The sequence below is a fragment of the Bubalus kerabau genome, chromosome 1 (genome assembly GCF_029407905.1).
Source record: "Bubalus kerabau isolate K-KA32 ecotype Philippines breed swamp buffalo chromosome 1, PCC_UOA_SB_1v2, whole genome shotgun sequence".
Taxonomy (NCBI): domain Eukaryota; kingdom Metazoa; phylum Chordata; class Mammalia; order Artiodactyla; family Bovidae; genus Bubalus; species Bubalus kerabau.
Genome location: NC_073624.1, coordinates 239335395 through 239354453, shown reverse-complemented (window position 1 = coordinate 239354453; position 19059 = coordinate 239335395). Strand labels below are relative to the sequence as shown.

General features: G+C 39.1%; 1 long non-coding RNA gene across 43 annotated transcripts in view; it reads right to left on the bottom strand.

Moving 5' to 3' along the window:
* Positions 1-19059, bottom strand: part of LOC129636993 (uncharacterized) — a 499812-nt gene that overhangs the window by 416260 nt on the left and 64493 nt on the right. For 29 of the 43 annotated variants that reach the window (XR_008707270.1, XR_008707263.1, XR_008707260.1 and 26 more), the window contains one exon: positions 9112-9177. The exons of 9 other annotated variants lie outside the window; for them this stretch is intronic. This is a non-coding gene — a long non-coding RNA (uncharacterized LOC129636993). Of the gene's footprint in view, positions 1-8390; positions 9001-9111; positions 9178-19059 lie in introns of those variants that run through there. 5 more of the 43 variants (XR_008707298.1, XR_008707318.1, XR_008707299.1 and 2 more) reach the window with 4 other exon arrangements.

Sequence of the window (19059 nt, the reverse complement as noted above, 5' to 3'; positions counted from 1 at the left end):
TTCAAAGAAAACAGAAAATAAGAGCAGAAATTGATAAAATAGAAAACAATAAAATAAGAACAATTTAAATCAATAAGATTAAAAAAATGCTAGCCAGGCAAACCAAGAAAAAAAAGGAAAACAAAAATTACTAATACTAGAAATGAAAGCCGGACCATCACTATTGATGGAAATTAAATCGACAATAATGAGGAATTTTGTAATTCTGTGCTGACAAATTTGATAACTTTAGATGAAATGGACCAATTACTTGAAAGTCAGATTCTATAAAAACTCATGAAAGATGAAATGGGTAAGTAATCTGAAGTGTCTATGTATATAAATAAATTGAATCAACAATAAGAACCTTCCAAAACAGAAAGCATTAGGCAATTCGCAGTAAAAATGCTCTGCAAACCAGGAATACAGTGAAAGTTCTTCAACTTAACTAGAAGACATCTACAAAAAAATCTACAGTTAACATAATACATAATGTGAGTTTCTAGATACCTTTCTCTTAAATGGGAACAAGGCAATAACGTCCCCTCTCACTACTGCCTTTCAACATATGACTAGAAGTCCTAGCCAATGCAATATGACAAGAAAAGGAAACGGTTCACAGATTGGGAAGGAAGAAATAAAATTGTCTTTGTTCACAGATGACATGATTGTTTATATAGAAAATTCCAAAGAATCAACAGAAAAACTCCAGGAACCAGTAAGTGATTACAACAAGGTTTCAGGACACAAAGTTAATATACAAAAGTCAATTAGTTTCTCAAATACCAGCAATGAACAATAGGAATTTAAAATGTAAAACATAGCACCATTTACATTAGCCCTCCATTAAAATTAAATATTTAGGTATAAATATAACAAAATATGTACAAGAACTATCTAAGAAAAATTCCAAAACTCTAATGAAAGACATAAAATATCTAAATAAACAGTGAAATAGTGCATGTTCATGTATAGAAAGACTAAAAGTTGTTAAGATATCAATTCTTCTTATTTTTATCTAAAGATTTAATGAAATTGTAGTAAAATTCAAGCACATTACTTTCAGGATATCAACAAAGTGATTTCTAAAGTTTATGTAAAAAGGCAAAGAGACCCAGAATAGCCAACCCACAGTAAAGAAAAGGAAACTGAGAGGATTGATATTACGCAAATTTAAGGCTTAAATACAAATCTACAGAGTAGGATTGACAAAAGAATAGAATTATAGATCATGGAACAGAATAAAGAGCCAAAAAATAACCTCACACAAGTATAGTCAATTGATCTTTGACAAAGAAGTAAAGGTACTTTAATAATTAAATGATATTTTTTTCTACAAATGATGTTGAAATAAACTAGACATCCAAATACAAAGAAATGAACCTAAACTCATACCTTACAGCTTTCACAAGAATTAACACAAAATGGATCATAAATCTAAATGTAAACTTCTAGATGAAAATATAGGAGAAAAATCTAGGTGACATTGGGTTTGGTGAGGATTTTTTAGATACAACATCAAAAGCACAATTTATAAAAGAAAATAAATGATGCTATACTTTAAGTTTAAAACTTCTGCTCTGCAAAAGACATTTATTAAAATGAAAAGGCAAGTCACAGACCGAGAAAAAGTACTTGCAAAGCATACCTGATAATGGAATTATATCCAAAATATACAGAACTCCTACACCTCAATAATAAGAAAACATCCAAATTTAAAAACAGGTGAAAGATCTGAAGAGACACCTAACCAAAACAGTTATAGAGATGGCAAATAAGCATATGAAAAGATGTTCAACATTATATATCATTAGGGAACTGCAAGTTAAAACAACAATGAGAGACCACTACACATCTATTAGAATGGCTAATATTCAAAACTAAACACCAACCGCTGACAAGGAATTCCCATTCACTGCTAATGGGGATGCAAAATGTTATAGACACTTCGTAAAACAGTTTTGCAATTTCTTATAAATCTAAACCAGTCTCACCATATGATTCAGCAATTGTACTCCTTGGTATGAAATTCAGTCCACACAAACACTTGCACAAAAAAGCTAATAGAAGTTTTATTCATAGTTGCCAAAACTTGGAAGCAACCAAGATGTCCTTCAACAAGTGAATAAATGGTGGTTCACCCATTGGAATTATTCAGCAATTAAAAAAAAAAAAAAGCTATCAAGTCATGAAAAAAATTTGGAAGAATGCAATACGCATTACATAAAGAAGCCAGTCTGCAAAGGCTATACACTGTATGAGTCCAACTATATGACATTCTGAAAAAGGCAAAACCGTAGAGACAGTAAAATGATCAGTAATTGCCAGGGAGGGAGAGCCAACTAGGTGAACACAGGGGATTTTTAGGACACAAACTGTTCTGCATGATACTGAAGGATGAATATATGACATTTTTCAAAACTCAGATATGTAAGACACAAAAAGTGAACCCTAATGTACTATGGACTTTTGTTAATAATAATGTATCAGTATTGGTTCATCAGTTGTAACAAAGTTACCATACTGTTGCAAGCTTGGATAACATGGAAAACTGGTGGGAAGGCACAGAGTGGTATATAGAAACTCTCTGTACCTCAGCAATTTCTACTCAAGTTTTCTGTAAACCTAAAATTGTTCTAAAAACATAAAGTAATTTTTTTTTAAGTAATGAGAAAGCTTTCTGAGTATTTATATGGAAAAGCCTATCAGATGTATGGGTAAGAGAAAACAGCAAGAGCAAAGAGTACATAAAATATATTGCTTTTATGTAAAAATGGGGGAAGAAATAAGAAAATATACTCACATTTGCTTGTTTATGCATTAAAAGATTTGGAAGAAAACCTAAGAAAGTAATAGCAGTGGTTACCTGTAGGGCTTGGAGTTGAATTGGCTGGATGAGGGATTACAACAGGAAAGTAAATATGTGGATCAGTCACGTGACTGCAGAACTATTTTATTTTTTAAATTTATATTTAAAAAAAAGAAAACCTCCAAAGGTTTATTTAAGCTCAAGAGGAAACCTGAACTTGACCATCCTAGAAGTAATATTTTCATCTAATCCTCTGAATAATCACTCCGGAATTTACAAAAACTCTCTCATGTGTGCACACTGTTTTTAAAGAAACTATAGATATTCATCACAGAATTATTTGTAGTGGCCAAAATTTGGGAAGCATCTAAAAATGGATCAACAAGAGGAACTGCTTAAGAAAATTGTAATATAGACATACTAGGAATTGCAAAGCATCAGTTAGAAAGAATAAAGTAGACTTGTATGCATTGATGTGGAAAATATCCATGATGTATTGTTAAGGCAAAAAACAAAGTTGCAGAAAAATGTAGACAGAAATTTTTAAAGCATAATATAATTTTGTTTTAAATGCAATAAAGGAAGATCTGGAAGGATATGCAACAATCTGAAAACAGTGCTTACCTCAGGGGAAGTATGTGGGATTTTAAGGGCAGGAAGGGAGAACTTTACTTTTTACTCTTTCTATTTCCTATTGTTGGACATTTTTGTTCTGCAACTATGATGTATTGCTTTTTATACATGAATAAAAATATAAAGTTAAAAAAAAAAAACCAGTGGAGTGTTCATGTCCAGAAGTAGCAGCCATCTCAAGGGGCTGTTTGCCATTACCTCTATTCGTCTTTTTTTCATCCCAGGAAGGACTAAAGGAACCTCAGTGTTCTCCATAGCATTGTTAACCGGGGCACTGAATCTAACATGCCATTCCCTGTAATTGGATCCTTCCAGTAAAGCTGCCTCAATAAAATGTCCCAAGTGCCGCAGCCAAGTGTTTAGGAGGCACATAGGACCCTGATGGCAGCTTTGGGGGTGGGGATGGGGGCCTGAGCCTGGGGCCTGGGTCTAAAATGCTGGAGGAGGCATGCATTAATGTCCCAGCCAGCTTAACTAGCAACAGAGGAGCACGTCTGCATTTTCCATGCAGGCTTCCTGAGACCTGTTTGCAAGGCTTGGGATCTCTGGTGAGCTGTTTTCTGAGGCTTCAGTTACAGCAAAATTGCAAAAGTATTAACGCAATGAGACTTTTGTATAACTACATTAGGAAAGAGGAAAATTAACTCAGTGGTTTCTCCAGCAGGCATTCACAACTGCTAATAACAAATATCTCAAGAAGGAAGTGATTGTTGATAATTATCCCCTAAATCCCTCCTCGTGCAATACCTAAAATGATAGGCAGAGAAAGGCCTACAACTTCCTGTTTGCTTGGTCTGGAAGCACGATGCATGCTCCATTCAGATGGTCTTTCCGTTTATTGTTCCATCTCTCAGGGGCTCTAACTTCCCTTATGATCTAGGAAACAAGCTCTCTACCTTGGTCATTTTTGTTTTAAGGTTTCAAAGCCCAAGAGCTGAATCCAGATGTAGCCTTTTAAGTCATGCCAGCTTGGAGTCAGATTGTTTATGCTTAATGCTTGTCTGTCTCACTTCCCCTGTTCACACAAAGGGAGGGAATGGAGGTCTTCAAAGCTGAAATTACACATAGGTGTCAGGCACAGAGTTAAGACTGAGCTCAGGTCTCTGGAATTTTATTCCAGATTTTTGGAGTCATGTGCTTTTTTATTCATATCTTCATTCAACAAAGAGTTATGGAACATCTATTTTATACAAAAGAAAGATAGCATTATAATTTAAAATGCTAAGTTTGTAACCACATTGAGTGGTTTTCATCTTAGCTTTACTACTTTTTAGCTGTGTGACTTTTATAGTCGTATAGCCTCCCTGTAGCTCTGCTTCCCTGTATTTAAATGGGAATAATGGTAGAACCTACCTCATATGGTTGTTAAAGGACAAAAGGATTTAATATACAAGAGGAGCTAGAACAGTCCATAGTATAGAAGTGGTAGCTACTATTGTTATTCTCTTATTTTCACTCTTATCATTATGTACCAAGCATTGTGTGTGGACAGGAACAGAATTCACGCAATCCCCAACGTTGATAAAAACAATCAGGGGCCTAGTTTCACAAAATTTACAGATTAGAGGGGGCTTAAACTTTAATCAAATTTGAGGAATCACAAAAACAAATGTGAGATTGCCACTATGATTGGTGCTTCAGATGAGATGTGTGTGATGCCTTGATGGGGAAAGGTTGGGGGTGGGGAGGATGGACATTGAGGAAGAAGAGGGAGCCAGAACTGGGATTAATTTAGGATGACCAGACAAGGCCTATCTGATGAAATGACAGAGTTCTGAAGTGCAAATAAAAAATTAACTAGTAAAATGGGAAAGGAAGAGTCTTTAGAGTGAAGAAAAGAATGTACAAATGTCCTGTGGTAGCTGGAGCACTTTACCTACATGGAACTACAAAAATGTGTGTGTGCTTGGGGTATAGATATCAAAGGCAAGGGAAAATGAGGTTGAATCTTGGTAAACTACACATGCCTGGGGTCTTGCAAGCACTTTATGGGCTCAGCATTATCCTAGTTGCATAAGAAGTCACCAAAGAGTTTAAAGTAGGGAAGTGCCACAATCAGATTTCCACTTTGAAAAAAATCACTCTGGCTATTAAATGAAGAATGGATTGAAGGAATGATCCTTCCTGAGTATCCAATATTTCTCCTTGATGACAGTCACTTCATTGTAAATAAATGCAAGGCATGCATCCCAGAAAAGAAGTCAGTGATTTTCACATAAGCTGAAACCGGAGAGAGGTGTAGAGAGGTTGGGTATAGAGAATGGGGCAGGAGGATGCCAAATTAGTCTGCTTGCTAATTTAGAGAATTGCACACTCAGTCTTCCTTCTCTAAGTGGTCACTGTATCAAACAGCATACATTGCTTTGTTGACAGCAATGGAAACTGGTTTTGCACACCCACAGCTAAAGGGGATCTTGTTAGAAGATAAAGAAGTATCTCAGGATCAAAGGGAAAGTTGAAAATCCTTAAAATTAACATGGTCCAGGCAACACAAAGCATCTTGGTAGAAGAGCCAATGGAAAAGAAATCTTCACCTCTCCCTCTCCAAAAAGAAACTGGAATCAATGTTAAACGTCAAAATAAAAAAAAATAAAAGACACTATAGTGGTGTTCTGGTTCATGGAAGCATCTTTATGAAAGTATCTTCATCTTCCCACAGCTAATTATGCCTTCTTTCCTCCAAACTTTCCACCATTTATCCCCTCAAAGCTGTTTTTATCACCTCTTTAGATTCCATGCTATCTGATCCATCTTCCTACTGGCACCATGTAGGAATACCTCCATACTTCACCTCCAGCCCATGGGCTCCCACTTTCTCTCCAAATCCCCATTATGTTGCCACTTATTGATGGTAAGCACCCTTCTCTATCTTGGATTTTTTTTTTTTTCTTCACTTTCTTTTTTTTTTTTTTTTAATTTTATTTTATTTTTAAACTTTACATAACTGTATTAGATTTGCCAAATATCAAAATGAATCCGCCACAGGTATACATGTGTTCCCCATCCTGAACCCTCCTCCCTCCTCCCTCCCCATTCCATCCCTCTGGGTCGTCCCAGTGCACCAGCCCCAAGCATCCAGCATCGTGCATCGAACCTGGACTGGCAACTCTATCTTGGATTTTTAAAGACAGTAATCCACCTACTGGTTACTTCAGGGATATGTGGTGGGGTAAGAGGAAGAACATTGGATTTGCATATAGAGAACTAGATTCTGGCTTTGGCTCACTATGTAATCTTAAATAAATCACTTTCTTTCTGCAAGCCTCAGTATTCCTATCCATGAAATGGGAAAAGCAACAGCAGCTAACTCACAGATTATGGGACAACCAAAAGTAGTAATGAATGTGAAAATACTTTTAAACCGGTGGTTCTCAACCCTGTTTAGACTTTAAAATCTCCTGTTGTTTCTTTCTTAAAAGACAGATGTGTTTCCTAACTTGCTGAATCACTATATTCAAGGATGAATCCCAGGTAGCTATATTCCTAAGAAGTTTCAAATGTGACTCAAATGTGCAGTCAGAGTTGAAAATCACTCTGAGTATACTTTAGATATACACACCTGTTCAGCAACAGTGATACTTCTGCAGTCTGGCTACATCCTCTACCTCTTCTTCCTGCATGTATTTCTGTGTGTGTGCGTGTGTGTGTATGAGCTCAGTTGCTTCATTTATGTCCAACTCTTTGCAACCCCATGTACTTTAACCCATCAGGCTCCTCTGTCCATGGGATTTTCCCAGAGAGAATACTGGAGTGGGTTGTCATGCCCTCCTCCAGGGGATGTTCCCAACTGAGGGATCGAACCCACTTCTTCTGTGTCTCCTGCACTGCAGGCCCATTCTTTATTGCTGAGCCACTGGGGAAGCCACGTTTATTCCTAGGCCTCTTGAAACCACCTTCTACTGAGACTGCCCAATGAGCCTTCAATCAATGTCAATCAGACACATCAACGCTTTTGCTCAAATGCTCTCAAGTGCTTCTCGTTGCTGCTGAGTATGAATGAAGATCCTTCATGATCTGCTCTGCTGATCTGTTCAGTTACCATTGTGTCCTTTGCACCTACTGTCCAGAATGTTTGCTCAAAAATCTTTGGCTGGGCTTTTTCTTAACATCTGGGCCTCAGGGAGACCTTCCAGGCCACTCAACCTCAATTACTCTCTCTCCAAGGGTCACCTTCTATTGCAGCACTTGATTTGTGTTCTTCAAGTCACTTATCACTCTCTGAAATTATTCATTTATTTGTTGTCTTAATTTATCCATCTCCCCTGGCTAGACTGTAAGTTCTGTGAGAAGGATATTGTGAGAGTCTAGTCAACTGCTTTATCCCCAGGGGTAAAAGACTGCCTGGTACCTGGTTAGGTGCTTAGTAAATTGATTCAGTAAATGAATAAATAAATGTTCATTCATCATCTAAGACAAAGGGGACTCTCATTTTGCCATCTCCCCAGTACTTCAGCCAACCTATGAAACGAGCAGAACCTTTGCTCTGATTCGCCTCCCAACTGCTGAATTGCAATTCCCCAGATTCACAGCCAAGTAGTATCAGGTGACCACAGACTCAAAAAGGTACCATAAATTGCTTAATACGTTTTCTTCTGGGGTTTAGGCAATGAACTTGATATTTACTGTTTGGCAAAGGCTTTCTGTTTTTCTTTGTTGGTAGGTGTAAGTTGATTTTTGCAGCCAAAAACACCTCTTTTTGGCTGGCTTCCCCATTTTTTCCCCTTTTTACTAGCATACCCTGGAGTAGTATAACCAAGCAGAGGTGAGTTATGTGCAGGGAAATGGGCCTTAATGAATAGAAAATCCATGGAATTCATTTGATGTTAGCACATTAACACTCTCTTTGCCAAGTCTTCCAAATTTCAGCTTTCTCCCACAGAAAAATAAAAATAGTGGAGGAAGGGTATCTCTCTCAAAGACCATGACCTTGGAATAACATAAGCCATTCTATACATTTTTTTAATGAAACGTGCTCAAAAGCAGTCAACCATCATCAACAAACCCCAGATCCAAATGTCAACAGGCCCCACTGGTATAGTATATTGGTCAGGAGCTTGGGTCATGACGTCAGTCATATTTGGTGTTATAGCTTACTGGCTGTAAGTCTGGGGCAAGAACTTAGACTTTCTAAGTCTCAGGTTCCTTATCTATAAAAGAAGAACAATAATAGCACCAACATCATATTGTTAACAATTATTAGGATGAAATGAGAAAGCTATACCTCAGATGCCTACCCAGCACAGAGTGACAGTCTATGCATGTTCCCCAAAACATAGTTAGTTGAATAAATGACATTCCAGCCTCACCACTTTGTAGTCTCTATTTTCCACAAAGCCCTTCCATACTATGTTCACCTTCAAGAATGGTAAATAGTGGGATTCATTTGAACAGGAAGATAAATGTGGTTGTGCTCCAGCTTTCCTGAGCCTATTCTCCTGAAAAACAACAAACATTTTTGTACTGGAAAGGTCCTAATATACTGTAGATAACTGTAGTTTCTCTCTCAAATAGAGATAATAATGTAACCTGTAGGCTGAATGTGGAGTCCAAATCTTGAGAGTCTGGTCCTTTGCCAGGTCCTAAACATAACACATTAAATAAGATATAAAGCTTGCTTCCACGGGTCTCACAGGCTCACTTCAGGTCTCAACTCTGCCACTCACCAGTGAAAACATTGGCAAGTTACTCACCTTGCCAAGGCTCAGCCTTCTCCTCCACACAATGCAGCGAGTGACATCTGGCATTGCATCCCAGTGCTGAAATACGATAAAGCTTCCTTAATGGTCAGAAACCAACTCTAGCTAACCTAAGTGGAAAGGTACTTTTAAAATGTTGTCAGGTGACTCAGAGTATTAGCCCCCAAACTCAAAAACCAGAAACACAAGCCATATCCAAGAGATACACAGCTGCTCACAAAAGAAAGACCGGGGAGAACAAAAGAAAGACTGGGCTCAGAAAGACTGGGGAGAACAACTCACTGCTAGCCACCTGTGCCTTCACCACCGAGAGCTGCAGCCACTGCCGCAAGGTGCCACCACCATGATTAATCCCCTCCAAGTGTACATCACAGCTCACAGCCCAAACAGCCGGGCAAGAACATCTAGTTGGCTGAGCCAGGGGTTGGTGAGAGGAAAATTTAGATTCAATCAGCTTCCAACGTGGAAATGGAAGGCCGAGTACAACCTTCCTCTGTGAGTTATACATAACGGATTCCCACAGAAAAGGGGTGTCTGGTGCTGAGCATTTCCCCAAATGGCAAATAGCCCCCTGAAATCTATGAAAGTACGGTGCACACAGTTGACGGCTGTATCTTGCTGAACCATGCTGACTGGACAAAGTTCAACTGTCTCTGAGTGGGTTTGATTAAGACTGCAGATCTAAGGAGCATATTCATTGTGTCTTAAAAGAAAGAAGGGTGAATTATCCATTTGTGAAAGAGATTTACTGTAAGAGTCTATGGGCATTTCCAAGAAAAATTCCAATGGTTTCATACTATTAGGACAAGGCATTTGTGTAACTTCCACAGGGGGAAATGGCTTATTGATTTATTCATTAATATCAACCCATCATCTTGTTACCATTGATCGGCACTGGATGGCAAACAGCACGTTATTGGGGAGCTGGTTCCTCCAAGATCAGCTTCAACTTGCATATCCCTTCCCAGCACCAGCTACTTTCTGAAGGGCCTAGAAAATTCTCTAGCCAATGATTTCTTTCCTTAATTCCTCCTCTGTCGCAGGAAAAAAATAATTGAACTACGTGTATGAATTAAGGGAGAAAGGTATCTAAAACATTACTGGAAACTGTCTTCACTCAATGTATATATTTATCATGCAATGTTGGAAAATTTTGGAGGGGAGGACAGGAGAGGGGAGAAACAATATCTAACTTTGGAGCCTGGAGTCTTTCTTGGAGTCTCTCACCATCTTGGCACTCCGCCAACAGCATGCTTTCCTTCCAGGATCTCAATCCTCCCACCTACCCCCGTGTCCTTTATAATAAGCAGCCTAGAGTGCTGTCATTTAATACACATACACAGGGCTCCCCAGAGCTTGGAAAGTCATGCAACTGTCTCCTTGATAGGCATCTAAGAAACAAATGAGGAGAAAGGATGTCTAAAGGCTCCATTAACATTGTTAGGTTAGAAACGCTGACAATAAGTCGATTCTTTTTGACATGACTGTCCTGGTAATGAAGGGACATTTCTACATGCCTCTTCCTAATGTAAGATAAGATATGGATGGCCTCTGATTTCTTTGACACATGTCCAGTATATCAAAGGGGTGAGAACTGGTATAGAAAATAGGCTGTTTCAGTGACACATTAATAGGAGCCCTGGTTGGGAGATTAATGATAATGCTACCTTGCACTTGAGTGTCCTGGCAGCTCTCACCTGTGAACGAAAGCTGGAATCCCTACAAGAGGGGCTAGAAAACCCAAGAGCCTCCACCTAACATCTAGATGGAGTTCCCTCGTTTGCCCGTAATCCTAGAAAACTACAAGGAGAAAATTGTTCATGCTCTGGAACATCACTTTTCATCTACCTCTGGCTGGGCTATGGGTTAGAGTAATTGAATGGGCCTGTTTCTGGCCCGTCAAAAAAGTGGATCTGCTAGGATTGGTAGCAGCTAGAAATCAGGCTGTTGGAGCAGGGAAAGCTGACTCACTGGAAGGCAGTAGAACAGAAAATCAAGAGTGGTTGAAAGATCAGTTCTTTTAGCATCTATTCTCTTTACCCAGACACTAGGGTCTGTCCCCACAAGGGTCACATTTCATTAAAAATAAAACAAAACCAAGCCTCTGGGCTTCCAACACTCCTTGCCTTGTCCTGATTTTCTCTTTTTCTATAGCACTTACAACCATCTAACATACAATATAATTTATTGTCATCTTATGTTGGGTTTAGCTAGCTCTCATATCATGGATCTTTGTTTTGTGTATCTCAGGTGACTAGAATACTGCTCGTGCATAGCAGGCACTTAACAAATACTTGTTGAATAAACAACTGATTGAAGAAAATCATGAAAATTCAAGTATTGGATTGGCCATAAAGTTCATTTGCCCAAACAAACTTTTTCACCAGCTCAATACTTCCATCTTTAAAAAAATCCTATAGCTCAGATTCTTCAGTTTTAGAGCATGAGACTATTTAAAAAAAAAAAAAAAACTCTATAAAATAAGTCAATTCGACAATTCCACCATGCTATATGAATGAGAGAATGTATTATCATTAAATAAATAATCATCAAAAATTCAAAGAAAAAAACAAGTACTTTGGGAAAGGTAACTTTTTCTAGAGTGCTACTAAAAGTAAAAGACTTATAGGTTTGCCCTCAGAAAAGTTGCTTATTCATTCTTTTGCGTTTATTCCCCTCTTGACAGTTTTGTTATTGTGAAAGTGAAAGTGAAGTCGCTCAGTCATGTCTGACACTTAGCGACCCCATGGACTGCAGTCCACCAGGCTCCTCCATCCATGGGATTTTCCAGGCAAGACTGGAGTGGGATGCCATTGCCCTCTGATTATTATTGTAGTACTAGTGAAAAACATAACAACCACTGTTAATTAAGTCCTGACAGTTTCCTATGCCTGAGGCAAAACTATTTAGATGCATTATCTCATTCTGTTCCCTCAGTGACAAATTTGAATACCTGCCATAAATACCATTCTTGTTTACCAATAAGGAAACTGAGCCACAGAGAGACTGAGTAACTCCCTCAAAAATCACACAGTTAATATATTGCAACACTGGGCATTAAATCCAAATTTTTCTGATTCTAGGCTGTAACTTTAGGTCCTTATGTCATAATGTCTTTTTCTTTTCTCTCTCTCTCTCTCTTTTTTTTTTTTTTAACTGCTTATTTGCTCCCTTTTTTCCCTACCCCACAGTGGTAAAAAGGAAAAATTAAGGAAGGTGAAGAATTTGTTTTTCTAGGAATGAGGAAAACAGAGGACCCAAATGTACATTTTGAGCCAATCTTGCCTTTATTCCGAGAACACGTAACAGGAAAGGTACAGTTAGGGGATTTGTATGAACTCAAATGTAGTTATTTGACTCTTTCTTTCTTAAGTTTAATCTCTAAGGGTTAAGAGAATGCTCTTACAGAATAGCACATCCCATCTGTGGCCTGTGTACTTGAGTCACCTCCCTGCTCATAGTGGCTCTTGATTCAGACAGTTGCAGCCCCACCTCAAGCCTCACAGGGCAGATGGTGCCAAATGGTTAACTTTTAACAAGTTCTGTCATTGAACCCCAGAGCTGCTGCCAAACTATCCTCCTTGGAGCCCTGAGAGTTACTCAAAGATGTTTCAGGTACCCTCAGGGATGAAGTAGACGTCATCCAGGCCAGCTCTGCCTATATCTATTTCACACCATGAATTTCTGAACCAAATTTGTTTCTAATTAGCAAAAACATAGAGGAAGTACAAAATCACAAGATGGAAAAAGGCACAGTTTACTAGGAAGAGCCCTCAGCCGCCAGCTGAGGAAACTGCATCCTGGTTCTCCCCTTGACATTGACAGGAGCAAATCATTTAGTTTTCTAGGACAATTTTCTTGTCTGCAAAATGAGGTGATTTTGTATTAAAAGTGAAAGTTGCTCAGTCGTGTCCAACTCTTTGCGACCCCATGGACTATAGAGTCCATGGAATTCTCCAGGCCAGAATACTGGAGTGGGTAGCCTTTCCCTTCTCCAGGGGATCTTCCCAACCCAGGGATTGAACCCAGGTCTCCTGCATCGCGGGCAGATTCTTTACCAGCTGAGCCACAAGAGAAGCCCAGACTACACAGGAACTCTGTATAATTCTGGCAACTTCTCTATAAATCTAAAGCTATTAAAAATTCTAAATTTTTCAAGTTGTAAAAGTGGAATTTCTAAAGTCTATCTCAACTTTAAAAAAAACGTGCTTGACATTATCCTTTTAAAAAAGCTACCTTATTAATTATCATTTATTGACTTTCAAATATACCTGGAAGTTCAGAGAAAAATGATAATTTCTGAAACTGTTTCAGATATTGGGTTATCTAATTAAGTTCCTCTGAATCCTCCAGGTATTACCAACACTGGGCATCTTTCATTGTGGAAACTGGGATTTCTTCACTCACCATTACTTCCATGATCCTCATTTTCCACCACTGGTCTTTAAGCTATCTTCCCAATTATAATTCCTCTGCTACTATGTACAAAATAAGTGCAATTTATATATACCTACTATAGTGGTTCACAATATGAGCCACAATTATATATAGATAGGTGATTTAGATATACACAGTCATGGATTTCAACATAGATAATAGACATAGAGATAGATATATGTACATGGATAAATGTTTACTTTTACTGTCCTAATGTTGTATCCCCTTAAAGTTTTACTGGTACCAAAATGAAGAAGTGAGTTGAAGACTTGACCAGTTATCAAAAATAACAAACTTATCAAACCTATTAAACATATCAAACTTCTCCTTTGGGCTTTGCCATTATCATCTTTGTTATTTCCAAATCTCTCATTAATGTATGACCATATCTTGCTGGTTCCTAATTCTTCATTTTAGAAGTTCATTTTCAAGGCAAGAGTACTGGAGTGGGTTGCCATTTCCTTCTCCAGGGAATCTTCCCAACCCAGGGATCGAACCCAGGTCTCTCACATTGTAGACAGACGCTTTACCATCTGAGCCACCAGGGAAGTCCCATATAAAAAAGTGTCATTAATAAACAACTTTAATATATTTTGTGATTTTGGGAGCATAGGATGAAAGGGGGAGTGCATTGGCCCTAGTGCATCATTTCATTGCATGAAATGTGCAAATATTTGCTTCTCAGCAAAGCTTCCTACTCCCCTTCCAAAATTCCTTAATCATAGTTAATGACAATCCACAGACTTCTAAAATCCCTGCAACACAATCACTTCTGTGGGGCTTAGGCCAATCTATAAGTTGGATGTTTGGAACCAAATTGCATAGCTATCACTGACTAGAGAGGCCCTAATGAAATCGTAGCTACTTGACCTGCTTACTTGAAAGGCCTTTAGGAAAAAAAAAAAATCTATTAATCAATTTGATTCTTGAGAAAACTTAGCAACAGGGATCCCAGTGGTGGGTTGGGTGCTTTTGCTAAGAAGCAAGTGGGACTGAATAGTTAGTTGCATCAACTTTATTTAATTTTTAGATGATTGATTTTCATTAAGAAGATTCAATGAAACCTCCCTACCTGTATCTGAAAAAGATCCAGATATCATATATCATATTATGGAGGCATATTATATTTCATAATTGTCTCAGAAGAATATCTCCAGACGCCCATTACAATATGGAAAATTTTGTGCATTTCTGTTTGGCATCCAGAACTCTCCATTGTTAGGAAAGCAAGACAGAATGATTTCCAAGCAGCATACTTCCAAGATCAACCCATAAGCACGCACTATGCTAAGTGCTGGGGATATTTTGTTAAGTAAAAGAGCCTTGTGGAGCTTACACTGTACTGGAAAAGATCGATAATAGATCAATAAGCACAGAATTACCTTACATGATTGTCATACCTACTTGTGTCATACGAAAAGAGGGCAGAGAGTAACACAGTAATAGGAGTGAGTCGACTTAGATATGAACTGCATGTGTGCTAAGTCGCTTCAGTCATGTCCGACTTTGTGATCCTATGGACTGTAGCTCCCCAGCCGCCTCCGTCCATGGGATTTTCCAGGCAAGAAACTGGAGTGGGTTGCCATGCCCTCCTCCAGGGGACCTTCCCGACCCAGGGATCAAACCCGTGTCTCTTATGTCTCCTGCATTGGCAGGTCGGTTCTTTACCACTGGCACCACCTGGGAAGCCATTAGATATCATAGGGAACAAAAAAGCTAATATTTATTGAGTGCTACTGTAAATACTTCCCATATATTTTCTAACTTAAACCTCCTAGCAATCTAATGAGATAGGTGTCATAACAACCCACATTGTTTAAATGGGGAAACATTAACAGAGTAAGGAATCTGCCTAAGATCACATTGTTGTTCAGTTATTCAGTTGTGTCTGACTCTTCGTGACCCCATGGACTGCAGCACGCCAGGCTTCTCTTGTCTTCCACCATCTCCTTCACCATCAAATAGCTAGCAATTAGCTGGTTCAGATTTTGATCCTGGCAGGACTGCTGCAGAGTCCACTCAGCCACCACAACATCCTGCCTCTCTGGAGAAATGCTATTTATGCTGATGCCTGAGAGCTTGCAACGAGGCACTCATACAAGGGACCTGGGCAGAGCACTCACTGAAACTGGAACAGTGTGACTGAAGATCAGAGACAACAAAGCAGTTGACATTCAAGAAGGCAGGCAGAGCTGCAGAATAACAGTATGGAGTGGGTTGCCATGCCCACTCCAGCATAGTGAGAGATGGATTTTATGCTCTGTATGTGTACTATAAAGATATTTTAAATATTTTACAACTATATACATCAGCCTCAAACAAGAGATTCTGAAACACCTCAGCTGAAATTTGTCATAAATGGACTCACTGAAACACAGGTAAGATAATAAGTGGAATCTAAATTTTATCAGTACATCGAGAGCTTCTCTCTCTATTAAAGGGCAGAGCGAGCCTTTTAACCATTGTATTTGGTTTTGTAAGCCTGATTAATATCTATCCATGACACTGAACTAGAACTTCTTGAGGGCAAGTTACCATCAATTATCTTTGTGGCCTCAGTCACAAGCATAGCGTAGGAGAAAAAGGAGATGCTCAATAAAGGAGAATAAATGACAAGCGAATAAATGGATGACAGAGATTGTACATAGTACAGGGTCAGCAAATATTTAAGAAGATTAGGGAAGGGACTGTTTCCTGCTCAATAATGGGGCCGAAGGTGGGGAATAAGGGCAGAGTCATCAGCCAGAGAGGAGTCTCGTGTGAAATCATTCACAAGTTCAATCTCCACACCTAACTTGGGGCTGGAAGCATCAGTGCAAAGTTTCCTGATGTTCTCAGTTTCCCTCTGCCCAGAGAGAACTGTGTTTATGAACCTATTCAGTTGCCGGGAGTTCCAATGGGAGATGACTTCAGAAGTGTGATATTTAAGAGCAGGAGGAAGGAACGGCCCCATAAGGATGCTGGGCCTCTATTTATTTCGCTCCGTATGCCAGGCTCCAAGCCTCCTCGGCTGATTCCCATTTGTCTTTCTCCTGTGGAATATTTCAGATTTACAGTGCCATCTGTTGAGGAGCACAGGCCCAGGATGTCACGGCTCAGCCTGCAGCCCTTCTGCCGCCCAAGGCGGGGAGGCGGCCCCAGAGCACAGCGGCTGGTGCCAGGCTCGTGACTTCCCTGCTCGTGCCAGGCTGAGTGATAGATTAGGGCCCCAACCGGGCCCCCTCCTCTTATTTCTGCATCTGGATTGGTGGTGTAGGGGAGATTTCTGGTCCTCTTAATTCTGTGCCTTACATGCGTGTGTGTGCGTCCACGCACTCTTTGTCCCTCATTGTTGAAAACCGTCTCCTGGCTTGGATCTGGACTCCCTGGGCCTTTCCTCTTCCGCACTGTATATTAACTCCTCTCTATTCTGGCATTTTCGGAAACTGCTTTTGCCAGGGCTGTAGGGGGTGGCTGCTGAACTCTGCGACTCTGCCTAAGGAATAGACTGTCACAAAATTACTAGGTATCATTCAGACCTCAAAGGGCACAAAGCTTCAGCCATTCAGATGCTGTTTCAGAGGATATGGGGGTCTAAGCATTTGTCCCATTTTACCCAGGAAAGCCTCTTTATTCCAAAGCAAAATTATCTGTCTGTCCGGAATTGACACATAAAAATGCACCCTGGTTCCTTTTGCACAGCAGGTGCCAGTGCAATCAGCAGGCCATGTGCGTGCCCTGGAATTTGCAATCGGGCCATCCTCCAGCATCCCATACTGGAGCAGTAACAGCAACAGTGGAAGTGCAGGATTGATGGGCAAAAGCCTGCTCTGTCATTCAACTTGCATCACCTCCTGCCTGAACAGCACATTCATCTTTCCAGAGAGCTTTCCTGTGCCCAAGTTTCTTCTAATCGGATCTCATAGTAATCCTGGGAAACACACAGATTGGGTATCATCACTCCCATTCTCATTTGGCTGATGAGATTCAAGAAGGACATGTGACCTGCCCAAGGTCATGCATTTTTGTTTGTCTGTCTGTTTTTAATGGCACATTTTCCAAATCATAATCCAATGTTCTTTCCTCATTATCAGATTTTCACTGTATATTTCCATTTTTCTTAACTATAAAATTATTGTGCATACACAGGTACTATCCCTTAACAGCCAAGGGCTTAATTTTCAGTTTGCCTTTGGAGGTCTCAGAGGCTTATTTTAGTACTCTTAGCAATTAACATCTAGCCAGGTTAGAATCATGTGAGCATAGGCTAGCCCAGTTTGCCTTAACCTGTCTATGCAAAATGTAGGTGCTCAATAGCAATAGTAATAATAGCAGCAGCGAATATTTAGTAATTGTTAACTCACCATGTGCCAAGAACTCTTCTGCTTTTCATGTACTTAAATCGCACAGTGACTCTACATGGTGGGTAGTACTGTCTTCACTATTTTACAGAGAACAGAACTGAGGCAAGGAGAAGTCAGGTAGCCTGCATAAGATCAGTCTGTCTTTGAAGCAAGATTTGAACTGTTAACTGCAGAGACCATGCTCCTAATTGCTTTTACTACAAAGGGAAATTGAGGAAGCAGATATTCAGACGACAAAAGAAAAAAATGTCAAGAATTCTTATATTATAGTCTTCTGTCCATGAACTAAATACAAGATTCTTCTTTATTCTTTAAAATAGACCCTGGGGAATTATATCTGATTTCACTTACATCAGAGAGTATTATTAAAGAAATTCCATGCTGAAACCAGTAAGAAATATTTGTTTTTGGATTTTTATTTTTTTGCCTTATGAGACTAGTATTTCTGAATTACTGTCTCACTTACTCTCTACTCAGACTGTCACACTGCTTGTCATCCACTATTATATACTGTATAGCAGCCATGTAATAGACCTCATCACACAGCCTTTTTACAGAATACCTCAGCCCTCTCTTCATCTGCATGTTCAAGATTATGACTTTATTTCTCAGCACAAACAAAATATCACGTGCTAAAAAAAACCAAAGCCATTAGATGTGATCAACAGCCAATGGACCAGAGATATAATTTGGATAACTTATAAATCATCTCAAGCAATATCTGTTCCAAAGGTATGAATTTTTACATTGCATTTCCTTTGAAAACTTAATAGTATTTTTCGTTTTTTATTATTATAAATGTTATTACAATGATTTGTTAGATGGAATATCCTCCTCCTCATTATAATATTATTCTTGTGGAAACACATGACCCCCTACAGGGCAACCCGCCCTCTGTTGTAATATCCAGACAAACACTGTACTGAAAATATGGAACCCTTACAAAAAGTTATTGCAATGAAAGTAGGAATTCTTTTGGGGAAAAAGAAAAGGCAAGGGACCAGAAAAGGCAAATATGGTAATATTCATTGCTCACTTCCTTAAAAATGAATAAAATCTTTAACAGAGTTAGAGATTTAGTGGCAGCAGAGATTCTCTCTTCTCTTTCTTGGCCCAACAGACCCAACTACATGAAAGCTCGACTGAGACAGGCAGCTATAAC